Below are 23,523 nucleotides of genomic sequence, written 5' to 3' on the forward strand. Positions count from 1 at the left end.
TCGACTCAACAACACTACCAACAACCATACTTCGATCTATATTTCCTCAATTTCAAACTCAATCTTAACCACGGAGAAAACCCAACTTTTTTCCTTTTTAATTCACAACTTCTTCATCATCTTCTTTTTACTTAATTAACATCAGTAACACTATTATTAACACCAACGAAACCTTTCCCCTCAACTCTCGGTCTCAATCTCTCACTATCATTTCTAATTCTCCACCAGCCGAAGAACACAGAAGAAGAGAACGAGCAGAAGAGGCAGAAGAAAAAAAGAGAATGATGTTTTAGGTTTAGCCTTTCCTTTTTATACCTTAAACGTAAGGATATGATTAGCCCTAGATAATCCGACGGTTATGATTAAATATAACTTATTATAAGCAATATAGACGGGTTTACGGGTTGTACCCGCGGGTTCACGGGCCGGGACGGGTTAACCCGTTTACTCACAAGCCGACATTTCTCCAACCCGAACCCGGCTTGTTTTGGAACCAGCCGAGCCGGGTTCGAGTTTTCACGGGCCGGGCACGGGTTAACTCGCGGGTTTTAGCTTGTTTGCCAGCTCTGTTTACAGCCATGAGATTAGATGACTACTTTTTTTTTTACTCGGTCAACAAAAATAGAATAAAAAAGCGAAATTGTACAGGGACTAGGCTATATTAGCGCTAAGCCAAAAGGCTGCACGCCAATAAAACCTATTTAAAACGAAAATAAACCTCTCCAGACCATTCAACAGAATGAATAAAACCTGGCCTACCCTCATAAAACTCATAATTTTCCTCAGCGAACAAACAAGCTTGTTTAGCCGAGGCATCAGCTGAAAAATTAGCCTCTCTGTAGCTATGAACATAACTAATATTGTTGTAAAAACTCTTCGCCATTCTCCACTTCTGCATTAGCTGCCACGACAACTCTCCTTTTTGGAGAGCAAAAATGCAACTCATCGAATCCGATCTGACGCATAGATTTTTGACATTCCATCTTTGAGCAACAACTGCACCATATATAACCGCACAAACTTCAGCATAGAAGTTGGTCTGCCAGCCCTGTCCAACGCACAAAACTCCCAAAACTGTCGAGTTAGAATCACGAAAAACTACACCAGAACCAGCTTGGCCCGGGTTGCCAAGTGATGCACCATCACAACAGATCATAAGCTCACCTGGATTAGGCGGCGTCCAAGTAACTTCAATTGGAACAGAGTGTTTGCAAGATCTATGCTTCACTCTAAAGAAATTCAAAATTCGCAAATCATCTAAGGCATTATACATGTGGCCCTTCATTCTAATTGAGTTATCACGAATTACCTGATGAACCCGTCCCTTAAATTCAAGCCATCGAACTCGCATGTTCTCATAATAAGCCTTATTGCACAACTTCCATAATTCCGTAACTATTGCAAGATTTGCAACAAGCCACAGATCCTTTATCATCCTACTCCGTCCTTTTGCAACCTTGTAAGAGGCCACAAGATCTTCATTCGGTTTCAGATTAAAAATATCAGCTGCCCAATTCCAAATCTTCTTAGCAATTTTGCAATGCCAAGTAATATGGCTGACATCTATACAATCCTCCCTGCACAAGCGGCACATAGAAGGCATCTCCCTACCTGTCTTCTTTATGATATTATCATCAGTAGCGCAACATTGCTTATTAAATAACTTTCAGTACTGAACACTTAAAGTAGGATGCACAACACTTCTCGAGAATAGAGCTGCAGTTTGTGAAATTTCTATAGGTGCCCTGATGGCAGCCTTATCCGACTTGACAGAGAACACGCCCTTGTTGTCCAAGTCCCAAATTTTGTAATCATCTCCACCACCAATAAGAGGCAAATTTTTCAACATCAATATTGCATCGTAACATCAATTCCTTAGTCTTTGGAGGAATAACCCAAGAACCATCAACAATAATATCACTAACTTTGGCCTTAAAATCATTAGGACCCTTTTTAGTGATGCCAAGTATTTGTGCAATTGAAAGATCAACACACCAATTATCAAAAAATAAGGAAGTATTAGCACCATTACCTATAATTTAGCGCGTATGCCTTTGCACAAAATTATGCACCAATCTGATTCCTGGAAAAACCGAAGAACCTAACTTATAATCGATCAAGTTGTCATTTATCTTGAAATACTTCGCCTTCAAGAATCTGGCCCAAGTCTTATCAGAGTCACGGATCGAAACCCACAACTTCATAAGCATGGCCCTATTAACATCAATCAATTTCTTAAGTCCAAACCCACCTTCACGCCTAGAACGACATAAATCATCATAAAGAACCGTAAAGTATTTACGCTTCTCAGCATCTCCATACCACAAGAAATTTCGAATGGCCCTTTCAACTGACTTGATAGCCGTGCATGGCCATTTATACACAACCATGGAGTGAAGCAAATAACTAGAAATCACTGATTTAATCAAAATTAGCCGATCCTGAAAAGACAAGAGCTTACCCTTCCAACCTGCCAATTTATCCATAATCTTCTCCATTACTTGTCGAACATGAATATGATGCACAATACCAGGTATTAATTGGATTCCCAAATATTTATCTGGGAATAACGCCCTTTCCATGCCCATAAAATTTGCAATAGCAACAACACGAGAATGTCTGTCGCCACCATAATAGAACTTGCTTTTGGCATAACTAACGTATTGACCAGAAGCAAGTTGATACATACCAAGCATATCCTTCAAATGCTGCAAACTGTGAAGATTACCTTTACAGAAAATAAGAATATCATCCACAAAGAGTAAATGAGTTGGCGCCACACCTTTCTTGCTCACCATATAGTGCATACTTTTCGCTGCAAACAAATTTGAGAGATTGTGGCTCAAGACATCTTCAATAAGAACAAAAATCAAAGGTGAAAGAGGATCACCTTGACGCAGACCTCTAGTGATACTGAAAAAACCTTCAGGGCTACCATTAATCAAAATAGAAATACGAGCAGAGTTAAAAATATCAAGCAGCCATGAACACCATGCATCAGAAAAAACATATTGACGAAAAACCTCAACAACAAATTCCCAACTAACCGTGTCAAAAGCTTGGGCTATATCCAGTTTGAGGCCAACATTACCATGCTTCCTTTCCACACTAATCTCATTGATCAGTTCCGACGCCAAAGCTATGTTTTCATGAATGTTTCTTCACTTCATAAACGCCACCTGCTCCTCAAAAATCAATTTATTCAGCACTGTACCAAGTCTGGTAGCCATAATCTTTGTAATGATTTTGAAGAAGAAGTTGCTTAAACCAATTGGCCTATAGTCCTTAATAGCATCAGATTTATTATTTTTTGGGATTAGAACAATAAAACTAGAGTTAATTCCATTAGGAATTTTCCGCATCGCCCAACAGTTTGCAATAGCATTAAAAATATCTCTAGAAATAATGTTCCAACAGACTCTAAAGAAAGAACCTGTAAATCCATCAGGGCCAGGTGCAGAATCCGCGCCCAGATCAAAAACAACTTCCTTAACTTCATCCAAAGACGGAATAGCATCCATAAAAGCACTTTCAGCAGCTGAGATGCTTTCATGCTCATATTCAAACAACTTTGGATCAATATGCACATCTCCACCATTGAATTTTGCACGGTAGTGATCAATGTAATCTTTTATTTCATCTTGCAAAAACAAAGTAGAGTTAGTAGAAATCTTCAATTCAGAGATTGTGTTTTGGCTTCTCCTCATTCGAATGGTGTTGTGGAAAAATCGAGTATTTTGATCACCATCTTCTAACCAACTAGTTCTCGATTTTTGCTTAAGCATAACTGCCAATTCAGTTTGCACCTCATCAACAGCTTTCCTGGCATCGGCAACCTTCAAAAATTGCAGCTCACACCTAACATTTTGATCCAGAATATCATTCTCCTTATCAAGATTCAATTCCGCTTGTTTTAAGCGAAACTGAACATCCCCAAACACAGTTCTATTCCAAATCTTCAATGCATCCTTCAGTCTCTTCAACTTAGACGTGAAAACAAAAGGAGGCGCACCATCCAGACTGACACTCCAATTTTCCTTTACAAAATCCAAAAAAGATGGGTGAGAAAGCCACATTTTCTGAATTCTAAAAGGAGCCCTATTTGGCCTTGGACTATCAAAAGCAAAACCAAAAAGAGGGTAATGATCAGAGTAAATTCTTGGCATCGCTTTGCACCTCCAATTAGCATACTTATCATTCCAAGCATCATTAATAACAACCCTATCATGTTTAGAAACGATTCTATGAATGCCACTCCGACAATTAGACCAAGTATATTTCTTCCCAATATCATCTGCTTCCACCAAACCATTGTCAGAGATCCAACTTCGAAATTCATTCATATATATTTCTTTGATCGTCCTTCCACCCTTCTTTTCATCTAAATGCAAAACACAATTAAAATCACCCAACACCAACCACGGAATAGAAATAAATCCCAACCCCAGTTGACGCCAAAGAGACCTCCTTGCCACCGCATCAGAAGAAGCATGCACAGTCTTGATATAATTACCAGAGAAATCCAAAGTGATAGCTTATTTTGAAGAAGATAGAACATTCGGCCTTCCCAGAGAATTCCTCCAAAAGACCCAAATGTTACCTCTCTCACCATTCACCTCATTAGTGATAACATCTTCAAAAAAATCAAGCAAATTTAAATTCCTAACAAAACGTGTAGTGCAACGAACCTGCGGCTCCGCAATACAAATAACATCAGGATTGTGCAAGCGATAAAGCTCACTCAAGTTGGCCCTTGCACCATCTTTATCCAAGCCTTGAGCATTCCAATAAAAGACACGCATTAATTAACTCTGTTCTTCGAAGGCCTTGCCGAACCCTGTCTGGAAGATTTACCGCCTCGTGTTTGAACTTGACTAACATTTGCCACAGTAATAGTCTTCTTTTTAGTAACTTTTGGTTTTTTCTTTTTGTCAACCAATTCCTTCTTCTCACGCTCATCCAGTTCTTTGTTAGCAAGTAACTCCAAATTTCTTGCATCCTCTTCAACTACCTTGGAAGTATTTGTTGCTACCGTGTCCACCGCATCTGCAACTTCGTCATCAGTTTCAATAACTACCTCATCAATTTCTTCGGTCCCAGTTTCAAATCTATTAGAAAGCGTTAAGTTCTATAAAGATTTAGCCGGAGTAGATCTTCTTGAAGTTTTAGTGGCGTCACTAAAACTAGCTTCATCATGATAATCCATAGGAGTCTGACTAGCAGCTGGGGAACAAGCTTCTACCATAGTATCATCATGTTCATTGTCAATAACATTAACCAAACTTGGCTGGGTTGCGGCATGTTGCAAATCTAAAACCTTCTTCCTCAAATTCTCTAGCCTTGTCTTAGCCACCTCTTGTTGAATTCTAGCAACTTCAGCATCAACCTCACGTTGTCGGGCTGTCTCTTTCATGGCCTCATAAGTCTTATAAGCTTCCATCTCTTGCATCTCCATATTAGTATCATCCTCCTTGCACAAATTATCTTGCACAGTTTACGCAAGTTCTGCACCATCATTGCCCAAAACTGATTCAGCACCATCATTGCGCAAAACATATTCTTCACCATCAATGTGCATCACAGGCTGAGTCCCACCACCATCGTTGTCATCATCTCTGCGTTGTACGGAATGAACAACACCATCATTGTGCTGCACAGAGTGGACAACACCTTCATTGCGAACCCCAGATAATGACGCACCATCATTGTGCGGCACGGACAATGGCTCACCACATTGTGCATCTCTGATTCATTACCATCTTCACCCAATTTTTCACCAGAACTAGCACTATGCTCGGGGAAAATTGTATGTTTTCCAGTAGCCATCTCAAGAATTGAATTCTTCATTGTTTTTGGATCATCTCCAGGCGTGTTAGTTTGATCGTTCTCCATGATTGGAAGATCTTCTGGCACGTTCTTCTTACCTTTAGGGAATTCTTTCTTTTTGCCAGAAATTCTTAAGATCATCCATATCAGCTTCAACTGATTTTTTGATCACAGGATCAGTTTCTTCATCAGCCTTGTCTTTCAAATCATCATACTTTTTTGTTCTACAATCAGATTTTTTATGGCCAATAGATTTGCAATAATCACAAAAACTTGGCCTAGTTAAAATTTCATAATCTTGAACAAAAATTTCTTCTTTCTCTTCACCATCAATCAAAATCCTTCCTAAAGGTTGAGAGAAATCTATGTCGATCAAAGCAGCAGCAAAGTAACCATATTCATGACGCAGAGTACGCGGATCAACAGAAACCGGTTTACCAAGATGGCAAAGCCGTGAAACGAACCCAAACTGCATCTCTAGTAATCTTATCCTTCCCAGGATCAAACATAGGCGTCCATGGATGAATTTTAAGCTGTTGGAATCCTGTTTCAGATTTAATCCTCCACGGACCATCATAGCTTACTCGTTTTCGATCATCTTCATTGTCTAGCTTAATAACAAAATATCCCTTTTTCCATGGAATAAATTGAACCGAACCTGATAGCTTCCATTGATTCAATAAATCTTTTTTGACATCCTCGAATTTTAGGGTTTTGAAAAATATCAAACGCCCAACCAAACTAAATCTCCACACAACCTTAATTCTAGCATGAGTCTCTCGCGGAATTTTAATCAAAACATCATTGTTTGTTGTAGAACGAATTGGAGGGTGAGAGAGCGTTTTAGCATCAATCCTTGACAAAACATGTGTTCTCTTCTTTAATATAGCCGCATAAGATCCTTCCTTATGTGCGCCTTGATTTTCATCTTCATGCATATTCCTAAACGCGTTAGGATTGCCATTTTCATGCAGATTCCTAAACGCGTTAGGATTGCCATCTTCGTGCTGCTTTCCAAACTCGGTCGAATTAGGGTTCATAGCATTAGGGTTTGCAGCGTTATTCCTTGGGATATAGATGCTCTTTGTTCGAGATTGATTCCATATCCTTTTAGGTTGATTATCTTGATGATTGCCTAAAACAGGCGGATTATTGTCTTGATTTTGCGCCATTGAAGCGCAAAATCATAAGGAGTTAAAGATCGCAAAGAAAGAAAGGGAAGGAGAGAAAACCGGAGCTCCTTCTCGTGAAACCCTAGTTTTCGTTTTTTTGGGATTAGATGACTACATTGGCTACATTATGCAAAAGACTGTAGTTTATAGCATGTGAAGCTATTTCCTGCCAAATATAGGGCCGAGATTTATGGGTCAACGGAGACAATAATTTATATACAATAATAAGCTATTTCCTGCCAAAGACTGTAAGTAAGTATCCTATATTCCTAGCTGGACAAATTTGCGCCCGTCATCAGTGTTTTTCATTTTAACAAAAATTATTTACAATTTACAAACCTGGCTAAATCGGAGCCTATACCACTTAATTGGGGTCTATAGCTAGATGACAAAAAAAAGTCATTAGAAATCACCTACACACCGCCCCTTATCAAAATAATTACCTAACTACCTATTTTACCCCTGATTAATTAGCACTAATTAATCGTATTACGGGTTAATTTTGTTTTGGATGTGAGATTAACTAATGTTGGAGAGTTCATCAAAACATCAAACATTTTGATTTTTTTCGTAAGCAATACCCAAAATCGGCTTACGTTCATTCACTTGTAAACCGATTCTGGATTGGTGTTTACGAATTAACAGAGGACATCTATAATCGGATAACTTTGACATGTTTATAACCCGATTCTGGAAATCGGATTTTACTTATGACACATATAAACCGATTGTTTCCTTTCATTACCAATTTTCATTCATTGCATTATTATTGTAGGATGCATTTAGCACATGCATCGAGCCTTTAAACTCCTAGGCGACCCTAGTGGATGAGTTATAGTCTCGTGAGGGTTTACATAGAGGTCTACCCACAAAACCTATACAAAAACTTCTAAAGCCATCAATCTTCCTCCGAGGAAGACGATACAACATCCAAGTAGTCCGGGTTATCCTCCGGGATTCTTTCTGCCAAGAAGTGATAGCTTGCATCGAATGCGAATGCTTCCCATTTTTCCTCCAAGTAGCGCGCTTTCACGACTTCATGCTACAAAAACACAAAAACAAACTTACATTTGTTAGTGATGTTTCATTGGAAGATAAAACAACATGGGTTACGTAAAATGACCACAAAATTACTTACAAATTGTGCAATGGACAAGGTGAAGGGGTGAGTGTTAAAAATCCGAGGTTGGAGAGCTAAAAAAGCAAGTATCGCGTTTTCGATAACTAGGTGCCTCTCATGGACTTGTTGAACACTTCTTGCATTAGGATTCCCAAAATCTTGGCTAAATTTGTTGTGTACCCTAGCCCAAAAGGTTGTGGAATCCACCCTTTCGGAGGATTGACGTCTAAGTCGTTTTTCCGCATACCAAGGTTTGGTGATTGCCAAATCTTCCGCGGAGTCAAATGATGCCATTTCTTGTATGTATATGTATGAAATGAGTAGTTGTGGAGTATATGGAGTGAGGGGGAATAAAATGATCAATCTTGTGGCAAATGGGGTCCAAGGGTGAGGTCTCTATTTATAGAGAAAGTCCCAAACGGATATTTTTTTCTTCAAAAAACGTGAAATAATTTGAAATAATCGGTCTTTTAGAAGAACTGTAAACCCCGATTGTGTTTGTATGCCACAAGGAATCAGACTTTCTTGCGACCAACGTAAACCGGTTAAAAACATTTTAATTCACCTACACTAATCGGTTTATATATATTCATATGTGAACCGATTCTAGCTTGGCGTAAAAACATCCAGGAAGAATGGCTTGCACAATCGGTTTATGTTGACATATCGAGTAAACCGATTGTTGGTATGTCAAGCTAGAATCAGTTTAAACATTAAGTGCATTAAGTTCAACACAAGATCATCCAAAATAAAAACATCAACCACACAAATATCATCCAAAATACAAACATCAACCATCCCAAAAGACTTAAAACAACCACAAGTCTTGTAAACTTAAAGTTGTAGTATTTAAAAGTTAAACTTAAAAATTTAAGGAGCATCAGGAGCATTTGCAGCAGCAACAACATCAAGAGCAGCATCACCACCACCAGCAGCATCATCAAGAGCAGCAGCTCCTGCATCATCCATGGCTATACATTCAGCCATTTCTTCAAACATACCTTCCAACTCATGGTGGCGATCCCTCTCAGCTGAAATAATGTTTCTCCTAATCCTAGCGAACCTCATGACCTCAACAAGCTCTTCCAGTGCAACCATATCAATCAATGCGAGGGCTTGTTCAAGACGGGTCTCAGCTCCGAAAGCAAACTTATATAGGCTTCTCTCTGGCACTCTTTGTGGTTTTCTCAGAACATCCTCCAAGGTTAGCTCTCGATTGTAAAATGCTAGGTGTGTGAAGTCCATTTTACACAAAAAAACAAAAACAAAAAAACAAGTAAGAAATCTGTACATATAGAAACATAAGTAATCCGATTCTGAAGAGACTAAAAGAATCGGTTTATGTGGTACATGTATAAAACCCGATTGTGGAAAGGAAGATGAAGAGACTACACTAATCGGATTATACATATTGCATATATAAACCGATTCTGGTGATGTATTTTCATATTTCATTTCTATCCCAGAATCGGGTTATGTTAATCATCATGTAAACCGATTACTGTGCATGCTCTTGATGGCAGAAAACAAAACCCAGAATCAGTTTATTCGATAGGTCAATAAAAACCGATTCTGGGTGTAATCAGAATTTTGATTTGTCAAAAACGAAGATTTAAACATGTAAATCAACAAGATATGAAGAATCATAGATTAGGTTGATGGAGATTTACCTTTTTCTAGTGTGGATCGAAGATTCGTTGGAGAAGAATATGAAAATTAGGGTTTTGAGAATTTGGAAAGATTAGGATGGAAATAGAAAGTTTTTTTAGGTTTAGTTTTTTTTTGTTTTTGGATTTACTGAAAATAGAAAGATTAGAATTTATACGAGAGAATTTTAGGAATTAATGTGGGGGTAAATTAGTATTTTTTAGAAGTTTGGGTGCCTATAGTAATTTGGTGGTGTGGGAAGAAAAATTTGATAGGCCCCAATTAAGTGGTATAGGCCCCAATTTAGCCACCTTGGGACGAGATTATCCAAAACTGCACACATACATGGAGCAGGTTCCACCCCACCTTTAGCTTAGATGGAGTAGGATCCGCTCAATATGTATTTGGTTTTTGATAATCCCACTTGTTTGTAGACTCATTATTTTTTCTTATAAATGATAGATTTATCGTGGGATTATTATCGATAATCTCGAGAGAAATCAGGGTGCGTGCTCCATTTTAAAACAATTTTTTTTCCTGATGGGGCTACGGAGTTTTACTTCTAGCGGGATAGCAATACATCATAAGCGTTTTCTTTTGTCCTTTTAAAAGACACCACATAAAACTACAAAAAAAAAAGTATATCTTGGCTTAGTTAACAATTTTTTTTTATATTTCTCGGTATTTCGCTCGATTGTTGAAAGCGGGTATGCATAATTGCTAAATGCAGGTATCAATATCGTTATGGTAGATATCAATCCAGAAATCTAATGATTAGGTTTGTATTGTTGTATATGGATTGGTGGTACTAATCCGAGCAAAACTGATACTCCTTTACCAATCGTGGTTTTTTGGCCGTGTATTTTACAATTTATCAAGATTTTTTTTCTTCTTTTCAATGGATGTCTTATGCCATTAATTCTGCATTGTATAAAATCTTAAACAATTTAACACTCCAACTATTGGAGATGAATTTCATGTCAAAATGTCATATTATTTCCATATATTAACACCTTGACAAATGTAGGTATTATGAAGACATCCACGTAGAATTTTTGGAGAATACTCTGAAACCTATATAACGGTAGTTTTTATGTTAATGGGAAGTAAACAAAAGTATTATTAATATAAACTCTTATTTTACAGTGGTTTCCGTTCTTTGATACTCCTTTAAATTTTATGATGGATTTTCCAAGACCGGCTCCTAAACCATACAAAATTCTTATTAGGAAATAGGTAAGTCTTTAATTTTGAATGGTGGTAATGTGATATTTAGTTGGATCCGGTGTTAACTTTGGTAGCTAACAAATATTTATCATTTAAGTTGGTATATAATGAGGAGGATTTGAAATTTATTGGAGGTCCGAGACCTTCACTAAGAAGTTTTTTAATCCATGTTATTGGAGATGAAATTGTAAGAATATTGTAAAATGACGAGGGTATCAAGTACACCCCAATATTTTCGATATCCACCTATAAATTTGATACTTGGGGTGGTCTAATATAGACAGGAACTGTCAAGAAGATTGCAACCACAAAGTATACACTTGGTATATAATGTAAGTCCGTAACAGAACCTAAGTATTGGGATCCACCAAGTGTTTTTTGGATTAATGTACAAATGCAATTACTTTAATTATAGCTTAAACAATTATAGTGCACAAAGTAAAGTAAAAGCACACAATAAGATTTTGTGAACGAGGCAACCGCGAATGCATGAGAAAACCCCAGGACTTAATCCAGTTTTGAATACTCTTAGAATTAAGCCGCTATAAAAGATAACTACCAACTTCGTATAGTTGAGACCAAGTAAACTACCCCTAGTTACCCAGTTTCCTCAGTATACCTGCGTTTACAAGAAATCTGGCCAAAACACGTGAACCCTAAGATAGAGTCCACTATCTTAAGTTGCTTCAACCGTTATGGAGACTTCAAGCACTCAACTCATTTGGATCGTCTTCTGAAGCAGTAAAAGACCGGTCTATCCGGTGACCGCTCTTAAACCTCAAGAAGTAAATCAAAGAATATGTTGACTATGACAAAGGTTCTTATGTTTAATTCAATAAAATCCTCTGTCCGATAAGATCAATCAAGATCTAGATTACCGAAATAATCAAATCTTGATTTACAAACTATCAAATTCGGATACTGAAGAATATCACCAAATGATAACTTGCTGATCTAATACGACTATTCGATCAATCGCCTATCAAACATAAATGAGTTATAGTTAGACCCCGGTCGATCAATTTTGTGCAAGAAGTTAAATCACAAAGATAAGAAACCAATTAGAAATCTTCTTGTCTTCAAAATCTTCAATGTCTTCTTCTGTACCTGCACAACAAAAGTTGATTCCAATTTATGATCGATCACGCACAAAAAGGAATCTATTAACAATGGATGATCACAAGTCAACATCAGATCTAAACTACTGTTAATCACTTGATCTAGTTTGAGTGACCTTATGTCGGAAGAGAAGGCTCTCAAAAATAATCAAACTAGGTGCAATCGAGAGTTAACAACTGTTAGTCAATCAAATACATATTGGAAAACTAAAATAACAATGCTAATTCTAGTTTCCCACTAACGGTACTAGTAGACACTATTGATCCCAAAGAAGTCTTTAAACTAGCGGGCGTAAGATATTTCGCCTAATTAGGTTACTCTCCTTTTCAAGATAGTGTTACGAATAATACTATTAGTCGGTTACATCACTGACTAAAAAATGAAGTGCCTACCTCAGAATAAGTTTTTAAGAAGAACAAACTTCATTATTTATAGACCAAGGTGGATTGGACACCAAGGTATTTCCATAAACGAAAATATTCTCAAGATATGCAATAAGCACCTAAATTCGTTTTTGTCTAATTCCAACCAATATCCAACTGTAATACTAAAATCTCTCTTGGAGAACTCAATATTAGCTAACACTTAACTAATATGTCTTCCAAAGATATGCTTCGCTTACTGGAAAAACAAAACATATATATTCAAAAATCTTAATAAAAATATTCTCAAACATATCGATTTAGGATCTTATCTTGAGTATCATGGAATATCTTTGAACAATAAAATATGAGATTCGTGCACATGTTCAAATTACTCACTATGTCGACATATTGAACTTTCATATTTTGCAAATGCAATTTCCAAAATCACACAAACCCTAAATTGTGCGTGATAATAGAAATCAATTTTGCATATGGGGATCGGTTCTACCATGACTCCTAATGTAGATATGAATCGGTTCTACCTTAGTCCATGATATAAGTAAGGATCGATAGTACCATGACTTCTAACATAGGTAAGGATCGGTACTACATTGATTCCCAACATAGGTAAGGATCGGTACTATCATGGTTCCCAACATAAGGGATCGGTCCTGCCTTAGATCTGCAATAAAAACCAGATCACTAATCCTATTGATTTCTTTCAACTATGAAACGGGTTCGTAAGTCTATTTCCTTAAACTCATGTAATCAAATATAGTTTTCTATGCATAAAATAAATCCTAAGTTCATTAAGCAATCTAGTAACAAGTTACAAAGATTATGTCTATGTCGCAATTACGAGGTTCAAAAGATAAGCGTTATACTTCGTAATTCAATATACCAAGATTGTAAAACAAATTATATATTCTTCCCTGGTACTTTGATCATAATAAGATGATCAAGTCTCTAATCCTAGAGTTTCATGTATATAACTTCGCATGTTATATTTTCAATCTAAATGACTTTGTTAGAGCATTGCTCGGTCGAACTCACAAGTGTTGTTATCTCAAGCTTGTTGTCAGATTTAGTCGTCAAAACTATATCTTAATTTCTAGTCTATAATGAGTTAAGTCCTGGTCTAGGATATAGGTAGTTGAGAAATGAACCAGTCATCATTTTCGTTTTACCGTTTGAAGGTGAAGATCAACCGAAGCTTTTGGAGAACTTCATCAACAAAAGGTAAGTGAAGACTGAACCACCTATTTCTCAAGTTATATTCATTTTTCTATCCTTGAGACGATTGTCGCATAACTAATTAGACTAGCTTGCATATACAAGAATTTTGAGTCGAGAACTAATTATTTATTTTACGAATTACTCGAAATATAATGACTAAGCTTAATGAACATTTGTTCGTACTTGATCAATTTCGGTGGAGAATAATTCATTGTTCGGAACCAAAATCATGATTCAAGTTTATCATTCAAAAATAGCCTGGAACAGTGATATGTGTCATTGATGTTATTCGGAAATGTTTCAAATTGATTTAAAGAAAAATATAAAACTATTATATTTGGAATACAAGACAGTGTTATCTGTCTTACAAACTGATATAACTCTTATATGTCTGAAGTCGTATTATATGTACTCGTACACGTAGCGGAGTGGGTATATATCGACTTACATATTTGTGCGATACGCATATTCGTATGCACATTATGGAAAAATCTGTTTGTTTCGTGTCTGGATAGGTATGCATATTTGTATGCAAATCATTTTGGAACTGTGGTAAGGGAACCAGGTTTAAGTATCCAAACCGGTATGCGAACCAATATAATTCTATGTTCCTGAACTATGTTAGTACCCAAACCGGTGCGCAAACTGAAAAGGTTATGTGAACTCTGAAACCGGTAAAGCCTTAAGGTTTCCAAACCGGGTCGCAAACTGAAAAAGTTCTGTGAACTACGGAACTCAGTTTTGCACTTAAGGTTGCAAACCGGTACGTGAACTTCGGTTTTGCTCATAAGTTTGCAAACCGGTCCGTATACCATGAGTTAGCCAGTTCACGAAAGACTCATGCATTTGTACTTTGTGCATTTACAAACTATGTCGATTGTGTTCAAATGCGATTAAATTATTTCCACGAGATGATTTGCATTTGCTCAATTCTCTAATTAACATTAGACTTATTTGATCACATGATTGTGACTCAAGATCAATGTCTTTGTGTTCATGAAAATGAATGTTAAGCTTTTAAGTTCAAACCGGATAGTTTCGGCTAACCATGTCGAACATAGTCTTTGTACAAGGTTCGGTTACGGTTTACCTAACCAGAGTGTATATCTTGTCTATGTGAATAAGATTCAAAACTTTCATCTAACGGTGAATATTGTTTTCTTGGTTCGAAAGCTATCTTAGCTTAAACCTAAAGCAACTTATGCTTTGAAGTCTATATAAGGGGAACTCTTGGCAACTAGGATATTTGAATTTTGATAATACTTTTTGGTGTGTCCTAGTTGTATCTAGAGTCGTCCTCTCCAGAAACCCTTTTAGGGTTTAGCGACTATCAAAGACTTCATTGGGATTCGTGAAGCCAGGTCCAGTTATTTTTTTATCTTGATAACTTGAGTATCCTAATCTTGTTCCATTGTTGATTTATCACTTAAACAAGGTAGATAAAAATCACAAATTTCTCTTCGTCTCAACTTTGTGATTCCTAAAGTTTTATACCTGTGAGGTGAATAATAATCTAGCCTGTACTTCGGGTTGCACAAGTCCGGATTTTGAGGATAGCTAGACTTCTGTCAAATTGTTATCGATTTCCATCACCTTGATCCTATGTTTGATTTGATCATCCATTTCGATCGTAATCAGGAAATCAATTATATAGGCTTAATCTGTGGGAGGAAAATTTGGTTTAAAGTCTTCAATTGAGTTGAAGCAACTCTTAGTTGGTGTGATGTCATCTAAGGGAATCAATTGGACGGAGTCTTGCTGGGATTCAAGAGGCGTAAGGAGCGTGACTGTACCTGAATCAGTGGGAGACCGAGTTCGGGCTCAACAACATTCCACACCAAAGTTAAATGGTAGTAGGCTAGTGTCTGTAGCGGCTTAATACAGTTTGGTGTTCAATCTGGACTAGGTCCCGGGGTTTTTCTGCATTTGCGGGTTCCTCGTTAACAAAATTTTTATTGTCTGTGTTATTTCTTTTTCGGCATTATATTGTTTATCTTTATAGTTGAAATATCACAGGTTGTGCATTGATCAATCAAAGTAGATACGTCCGACCTATTTTGTTGGATACGACTTGATTGATCCTTGGACATTGGTCTTTGGTACCGTCCAAGAACTCTCTTTGTGATTAGTTCACGGATTCAATTCTGTAAACGTTCTAATCGCAAGAGAGATAGGGATATAACTCTAGACACTTTCCTTGATTGAGTTTTAACTCTCGGAATTGTGTTAACTTTGTCCATACAGATTGCCGACGAAAAAAGTTGGTGGTGTATTTTGGTACCCTCAGTGTTTTCAGACTTGAAAGTAATGTAATAGAAATGGAAACAAGTCAAGTATTTTATTACTAACCTCAAGTGTAAGGATGGTGTCTTCGTTGATGTCGATACGTCTTCGTATTCTTCAGGTCTTCAGAGTAATATTTGTATGTCTCAATATTTCTAGACTTCCTAGTCTAACCTAACAAAGTTGACTCTAGTAATCTAATCATGCGACTTTTGAGTTTTGATATTAAAATATGACAACCAACCTTGACATACCAATGCTTGGCGGGTTCAACTGAGTAATGCTCTAACATATTGGGTTCTAAATCTTATTTGGATATTAAAATTAAGATTTTCTCCAATTATTGTAGTTGCTCTTGGTAACCTAGAAACCATAAACCCCATTGCTAATAAAGTCTTAACTTTTATGTTTGAAATCCCAACTCATTTAGACCTTTCTAAATACCAGCGCTAAAGCACTGTTCGGTTGAACCTACCAAGCATTGGTATGTCACGTTTGGTTAACTAGTTTAGTCACAAAGCTGACTGCTTGAATTGTTTACTAAAATCAACTTCCTTAATTTATACTCAGGTTATAGAAATGTTGAGACAAAACTCTACTTACGCCCTGAAGACTTGAATACATATTGAATAATAAGCGAAGACATCATACTTCAACCGAGGTTAATAACTAATTATTGAACGGATGTTGCCTGTCAATCAACTTCATAGTCTTATTCATTGAAAATAACATGATTGTGAAAAACAGAGGGTGCCAAGTACATTTTTTTTTGTTGAATAAGTAAAGATTAAAAAAAAATATCCTTGTACCTGATTGTAAAACAAGTTGCTTGGACGATCTCAAAACTTAATATCAAAGAACAACATAGTATGTACCCTAACTGTGTACGAACCGAATTCCAACAAGCACAAGTCTTAAAATATATATTTTCAAGACATGAATTCATAAGAACAAGCCTGTAGGTTGTTTTATGATTAAGTTTAAAAAATTTCTAAGATGATTAACATACTACTTGTGTTATACAATAAAATAACGCACGGCATATGAAATTTTATTAACGAGGAAACTGCAATGTGACGGATCTGAAAATTACGCCTAGCGTACTAGGGTGCGCAGGCCATAACTTCCCCGATCTATTCGACACTCAAATGCTACTAACCGCGCCTTTAAACTAGGAAAATGCATGTTTATTTGCCCTTACATGCATGCTCAACGAGCATGATGCAAGTAACTTAGCTTCCACACCGTTCCAACTTACCCTTGTTATGCGAAGGGTTCAAAGCCATTAGGGCTAGTGTCGATGCATTATCATGCATAACTGGATTTCGAATCCATTCTAGGCATAGAGCATGCCTTGAACTTACGAATAGGCCATTGGAGGCCTAATTCCATCCCTTTACTTAGATTAGGCATCGTTGAAATCATGCACTAGTCTTTCTCGTGCCAAGGGTGCATCAATCAGGATCATGTAGTATTTTCTTTAAGTTTATGCAAGCTCCACTAACTTGCATATTGATCTAGTGCTTACTTTCCTGGCCATGCCCATTGCACCATTGGTGCATGCCTACGTCGAACGCCTTGATAGGAAGTATGAGCATCCAAGGAATAGAATGTAACATGCCTCATCAAGTTTGGCCACAATCATCTCTTACATCCAATACCGAGCCATATGATATGAGAGGCCAATATGCCGCAATCATCTTGTAATTAGATGATATCAACGACAATGTGCTGGACCGAAAATGCTGCAACTCATTGCAGTTATCTACGCACCCTTCCCTTCTGTAAATGGATCACGAACTGACCGTAGTTCATCCACGAAGGGACAGAAACTTAAGCCAACTCGCGTTGTAAGGCCATGACCAAGCAATAATATTAATGGCCTAGTCCGTATAGGTCGTTCCGTCAAAATGCACAAATAATAATGGCCTAGTCCGTATAGGCCATTCCATCAAAATGCACAAATATTACGCAGCATGGCATAGTAATGCCCGTGCATAATATGCTCTAATGGCAAGGCTACACAGCTATAAATGAGGCATAAGCACAGTTTATGCTCTTTCGGCTAAGTTATGAAGCTTACTTGGTGCATGGTCCGCATATGCACCTTCAACCAACTACCCTCCCTATATATGTTTTAAAGACATTTTGATAACTTAAAGTTGGGGAGGAAAGTGATGTTCACCAAGTCCTACTTTTGAGGTGATTGTTTCACTATTCATGGATGTTACCATATATTTCTGAATAACCGACCATGATGGTTTTACATTCAGTTCTGGATCATAAACCAATTCCAATGTTCGTCTGTAATGGCTGAACATTTCCTAAGTCAACCTGATATATCCCGATGCAACGCAGTGATGCGATATTGGCCTTAGGCCAATGGCATGTTAATGTGTTATATTAGCATTAACTTTGCTCAAGGTCATCTACCCAACTGGCCTAATGCACCATTTGATGCGAGATTAGTCTTTGGACAATATAGCTTACTCTAATGCACCATGGTTGGATCTAGGACAGTGTAGCTTGCATCTTATACCCTGTTGGTTCCATATTGTCCTTGACCAATATGCCCAACATAATGTGCTACTTTGGCGCGATATTAGCCTTTGGCCAATATGCATCTTATTACGCAACAAAAGCTTTGGATGAAGCTTTATCTCAGGCCATGGCGCATCTTTGAGCATGTGCCATGCTAAAAACACCAAGTGTTACATGCAATATTGTAGAAAACCTCCGGGACTTAGTCCAGTTTGAAAAATGCAATGTGTTAGAGCATCGCCAGTCAAACTCACAAGTTTAATTTGTATGTCAAGCTTTTTATTGTCAGAAACATGTCTTGATTTATAGTCCACTGAGGTCAGACTAGGAATATAGCATGGTAGCTGAGTATCAGAGTTCACTAATCGACCTTGAAGATTGAAGACTGAAGAACGACGAAATCAACAGAAACTTCATCAACAAAGGTATGTGAAGGTTGACTATCCTATTTACTCATATTATCTACCATTCTATCTACTGAGACATGTCGTATGACTTTAATATTATGATGAACATTGCAAAGAATCATTCAATCAATAAGAACTCATCAAGTTAGATCTTAAAGATCACAAATTGTTCACTCAGTTCACGAACTTGAACTTATAAAAGTAAAGACTTGATTAACAAATCTCAATTAACTCGCGTACACGAACTGATTTTCTCAGTTCGCAAACTAATCGATTTTGAGATAATCCTGGATACGAAATGATTTATGCAGGTCACGAACTGGTTATTTTTGAATATTTCATGTAAAACTTCTGTTTTAAAGTACACAAATTGTAATGGAAAGTTCGCGAAGCTTGTCAATTTCAAAAGGATCCTGAATTACGAGATGACTTTTAGTTCACAAACTGCTTTGACAGTTCACTAACTGATTTGGTCTTGATGACTAAACTCTAATTTAAGCTTGTAGGTTTCAAAACTACTTAATCATTTTTCTTAGAAAACCACTTGGTGCATAACGTATACTTTCGATTGCACATATCTTCTTTTGGATTCAAAGCAAACTTCTCACATGCACAATCTATTTGGAGAAGTTTAGCCTTCTTGGTGAAAAAGCAATTAGTAAACATGGAAACTAATTCATGAACATGTATTTGTTTGCAAGTTACCAAGCTTTATTCATCAATATAAATAGAGAACTCCATGCACATTGGCGCTTATGTGTCCTAGTAGCGGCTTGAGTCGTCCTTTAAAAACCTAAGTTCCCTATAGTGAAATTGTATTAGGTTATGACTTTGAAAGACTCCACTAAGGGATTCATGAAGCTCGGTTAGACTATCTTTTACTTGAGAATTCTTGTTATCCGGATCTTGTTCTTATTGATCATTACAGTTTCCTAAATGTAGATCAGGAATAAGATAGATAGAAATCACAAAGTACTCTTCGTCTCAGATTTTGTAATTTCACAAGATGGAAATAGATTGCTCTTGTGAGGTATAATTGATCAGGCATCTCTATTGAATAAAGTAAGCCATCATAATCGTTGGGTTGCTTGATATTTTCTTCTCTTGAAGATCCCTCATAAGCATATAATTTTATACCTTGATTGAATATCTTTCAGAAAGGAAATCAAATGGATTTTTGTAAGAGGCAATATAGTCAAAAATTCTTCGCGTAGGTTGAAGCAACTCCGAGGCCTGTAAAGAACGTCAGCTAGAGGAATCGTGTACGCGGGATCTTGTGAGATCCAAAGGACATAAAGGAGCACAACTGAAGCGGAATTACTCGTATGGTCGTTTCGGTCTCAACTACATTGTAGGATGAAGTTTGATAGTAATCTGGTGACTGTATCTACTTAATACAATTCGGTGTTTAAGTTCTGGACTAGGTCCCGATATTTTTCTGCACATTGCAGTTTTCCTCATTAACAAAATTTATGATGTCTTGTGCTATTTATTTTGTGCATTATGTTATTTGTCTTTATAATAAAAATATCATTAGTAGTACGTTAAATAAATTAAACAGTTTTGAGCTTAAAAGATTGTATGGAACCCACAAAATTTGTTTTTGAGAATTGATATATTGAAAGAAAGATTACTGAAAAACCGGAGGTACAACAACCACGCCAAGTTTTTCGTTCGGAAACCTGTATGGACTAAGCATTAAAAATATTCCGAAAGTTACAACTTAATGAGACTCAATCAATGAACAATATTAAATTATTTTATCTATTTCTCTAGATTGAACAGAAATGATTCTGTAAACCTGACTATAACGTGAGAGTACTTTCACGATCTCAAAAATCAATATCCAAGTTTAATCAAATATTATCCAACAAACAAGGAAGGATTTATCAAATATGATTGATATAACGCACAACTGTGATATTTCAATTATATAAACAAAATATAATGGGGAAAAGAAATAACACAAACACCAGAAATTTTGTTAACGAGGAAACCAGAAATGCAGAAAAACTCCGGGACCTAATCCATACTTGAATACCACACTGTATTAAGCCGCTACAGACTCTATCCTACTAAGAATAACTTCGTTCTGGAATGTAGTTGAGCCCAAACCCAGTCTCACACTGATTCAGGTGCAGCCACGCTTCTTATGGCTCTTGAATCCCAGCAGGACTCTGCGCACTTGATTCTCCTAGTTGACGTCCTTTACATCTTATAAGTTGCTTCAACCCAAAGAAAAAGACTTATAAACTAGTCTATCTTTCGCAGATAAGTCTATTATGATATCCATTTAGATCAAAGATCAAGGTGAAATAGGAAATCAATTGCAATAAGCATAAAGCTCAACAAACCTTAAAATACGGTACTTACGACTCCCGAAGAGCATCCTAGATTATTATTCACCTCATAATAACTTACCTAATAGATAGAAGAAGTTATTATGGAATCACAAAATCTGAGACAAAGAACTTTGTGATTTCATTATATGTTACCTATCGTAGATAAACTCGAGACAATTCAGAAACAAGACAAACTCAAAACAGAACTATCAAAGATAAAATATTCGGACCTAGCTTCACGAATCCCAAGCGAATTATTTAAGTCGTAAACCTAATTATGTTTCACAGAAAAATCTGGAAACCTAGGTCAAGAGAGAATCGACTCTAGTTTGTAATTAGGATACACGAAAGTGTCGGGATTAGTGTTCCCAGATGCAAGATCTTCTCTTTATGTAGACTTTCAAGATCAAAGGTTGCTTACAATTTAAGCTGAGATAGCTTTGTAGTCAAGAAAACAACATTCACAGTTAGATTAAATTCTGACTTGAGATTCAAGCTAAGATAGCTTAGAAAATAAGCAATCATATCCACCGTTAGATAGTTTAGCTTGAATTTCACACAAATGAAATATACAATCTTAGATAAGGATGAACCGTACCTAAACGTGTACAATGAGTAGGCTCAATAACAGTTAACCAAAGTTAGCCATATGAACGTAATAAGCCTTTCGTCATTTGCGTAAAACACTTTAAATTCAACTTGATAATCAACCAAAAATTAATTGGCGATCAAATATATATATCTAACATGTGTTTTGGAGAGTTATTCAAATGCTCGATATCTCAAAGAAATATTTTCGAATGCATCTGAATATATTCGACTGAGTAAGTACGCATACTGGGTATGTGTATTACATCCAGTTTGTAAGTTGTAATGCTAAGGTATTCTACTCCCACGACAGCTATAGTTCTGGGACTCTTGTATGCACATTGAGTATGCATACTCCCTTGACATCACGAGCACAGATTTTTTGGAATGCATACTGAGTATGTGTACCAAGGTGTCTTTAGCCGAACATAAACTGACTAGTACATGTACTGAGTACGCATACTAAATTTCCAAACATTTCCTAGTCTCGCTGGTATGTGTACTGAGTACGCATACTACAACTCCGGACCCATCACAATTACGCCAGTACGTGTACTAGGTACGCATACTGAAGTTCCTGACTCAAAGTACGCCTACTGTCATGTATCCAGAAGTCAGTGTTTCTGTAAAACTCTCGGTAATCGATTTGAAACATCCTCGGAAGAAGGTAATGGTAATCTCACATATACCACATGTTCCAAGTAATTCTGAAATGATTACTTAATCAATACGAAACATCCCAAGTTAGCATTACATGATTGTCTTACACAGATCATACAAAATGTTCAAGGTTATTTTCACGCGATTTTTATGAATCAAATCGAAACATTCCTTGGTAATCATAATCTCACACATATCATTGTTCAAGGCTATTTTCAATTGATCATAATGAACAATAAATTGTTCGAATGCCATATAGCTTAACTCACATTTCGAGATATATATTTGGAATAAACACAGCTCGAAATTTTCATTGTGCAATAATTTAAAATCTACTTAGTCATACGACTTAGTCTCATTTTAGTAGATATAATAGAATATATCTGAGTGAATAGATGGTTCAGTCTTCACATACCTTTTGTCGACAAAGTTCTCCACAGTTCTTCAGTTGATCTCCACTCCGAAGTTTTCAATTGATCTTCTTCTTCTTCAAATAGTGAACGCGGTGAAGTCTGATGCTCTACAACACACTTCTATCCTAAACGAGACACGACTACGTAGTAGACTAGAAATCAAGATATAGTTTTGATCAACTAAATTTTACAACAAGCTTGAGATAGAAACACTTGCGAATTGGACCGAGAAATTCTCTAACAATTACAAGACTTGATCTTGTTGGAATTTGGTTCTTATAACAGTTCGGGTACATACTAGTTATTACTAGGATATTGATTTTTGAGATCGTCTAACTAAAACTTGTCTACATAACAAGTATCGGATCTTTGTAGTTGATTTGTGTTACTGGTTGTTATAAGTTTGTCCATACAGGTTTTCGAATAAAAATTTGTTGGTATACTTGGTACCCTCTTCTTTTCACATTGTATTAATTTGGTATGAATACTAGCCTACTATCATACTTCGTATTGGAATGTAGTTGAGACCGAAACATCCAAGAAATTCAGCTTCAGTCGTTCTCCTTACCTCTCTTGG

This window comes from Papaver somniferum, chromosome 1 (genome assembly GCF_003573695.1).
Source record: "Papaver somniferum cultivar HN1 chromosome 1, ASM357369v1, whole genome shotgun sequence".
In the NCBI taxonomy this organism is placed as follows: Eukaryota; Viridiplantae; Streptophyta; class Magnoliopsida; order Ranunculales; family Papaveraceae; genus Papaver; species Papaver somniferum.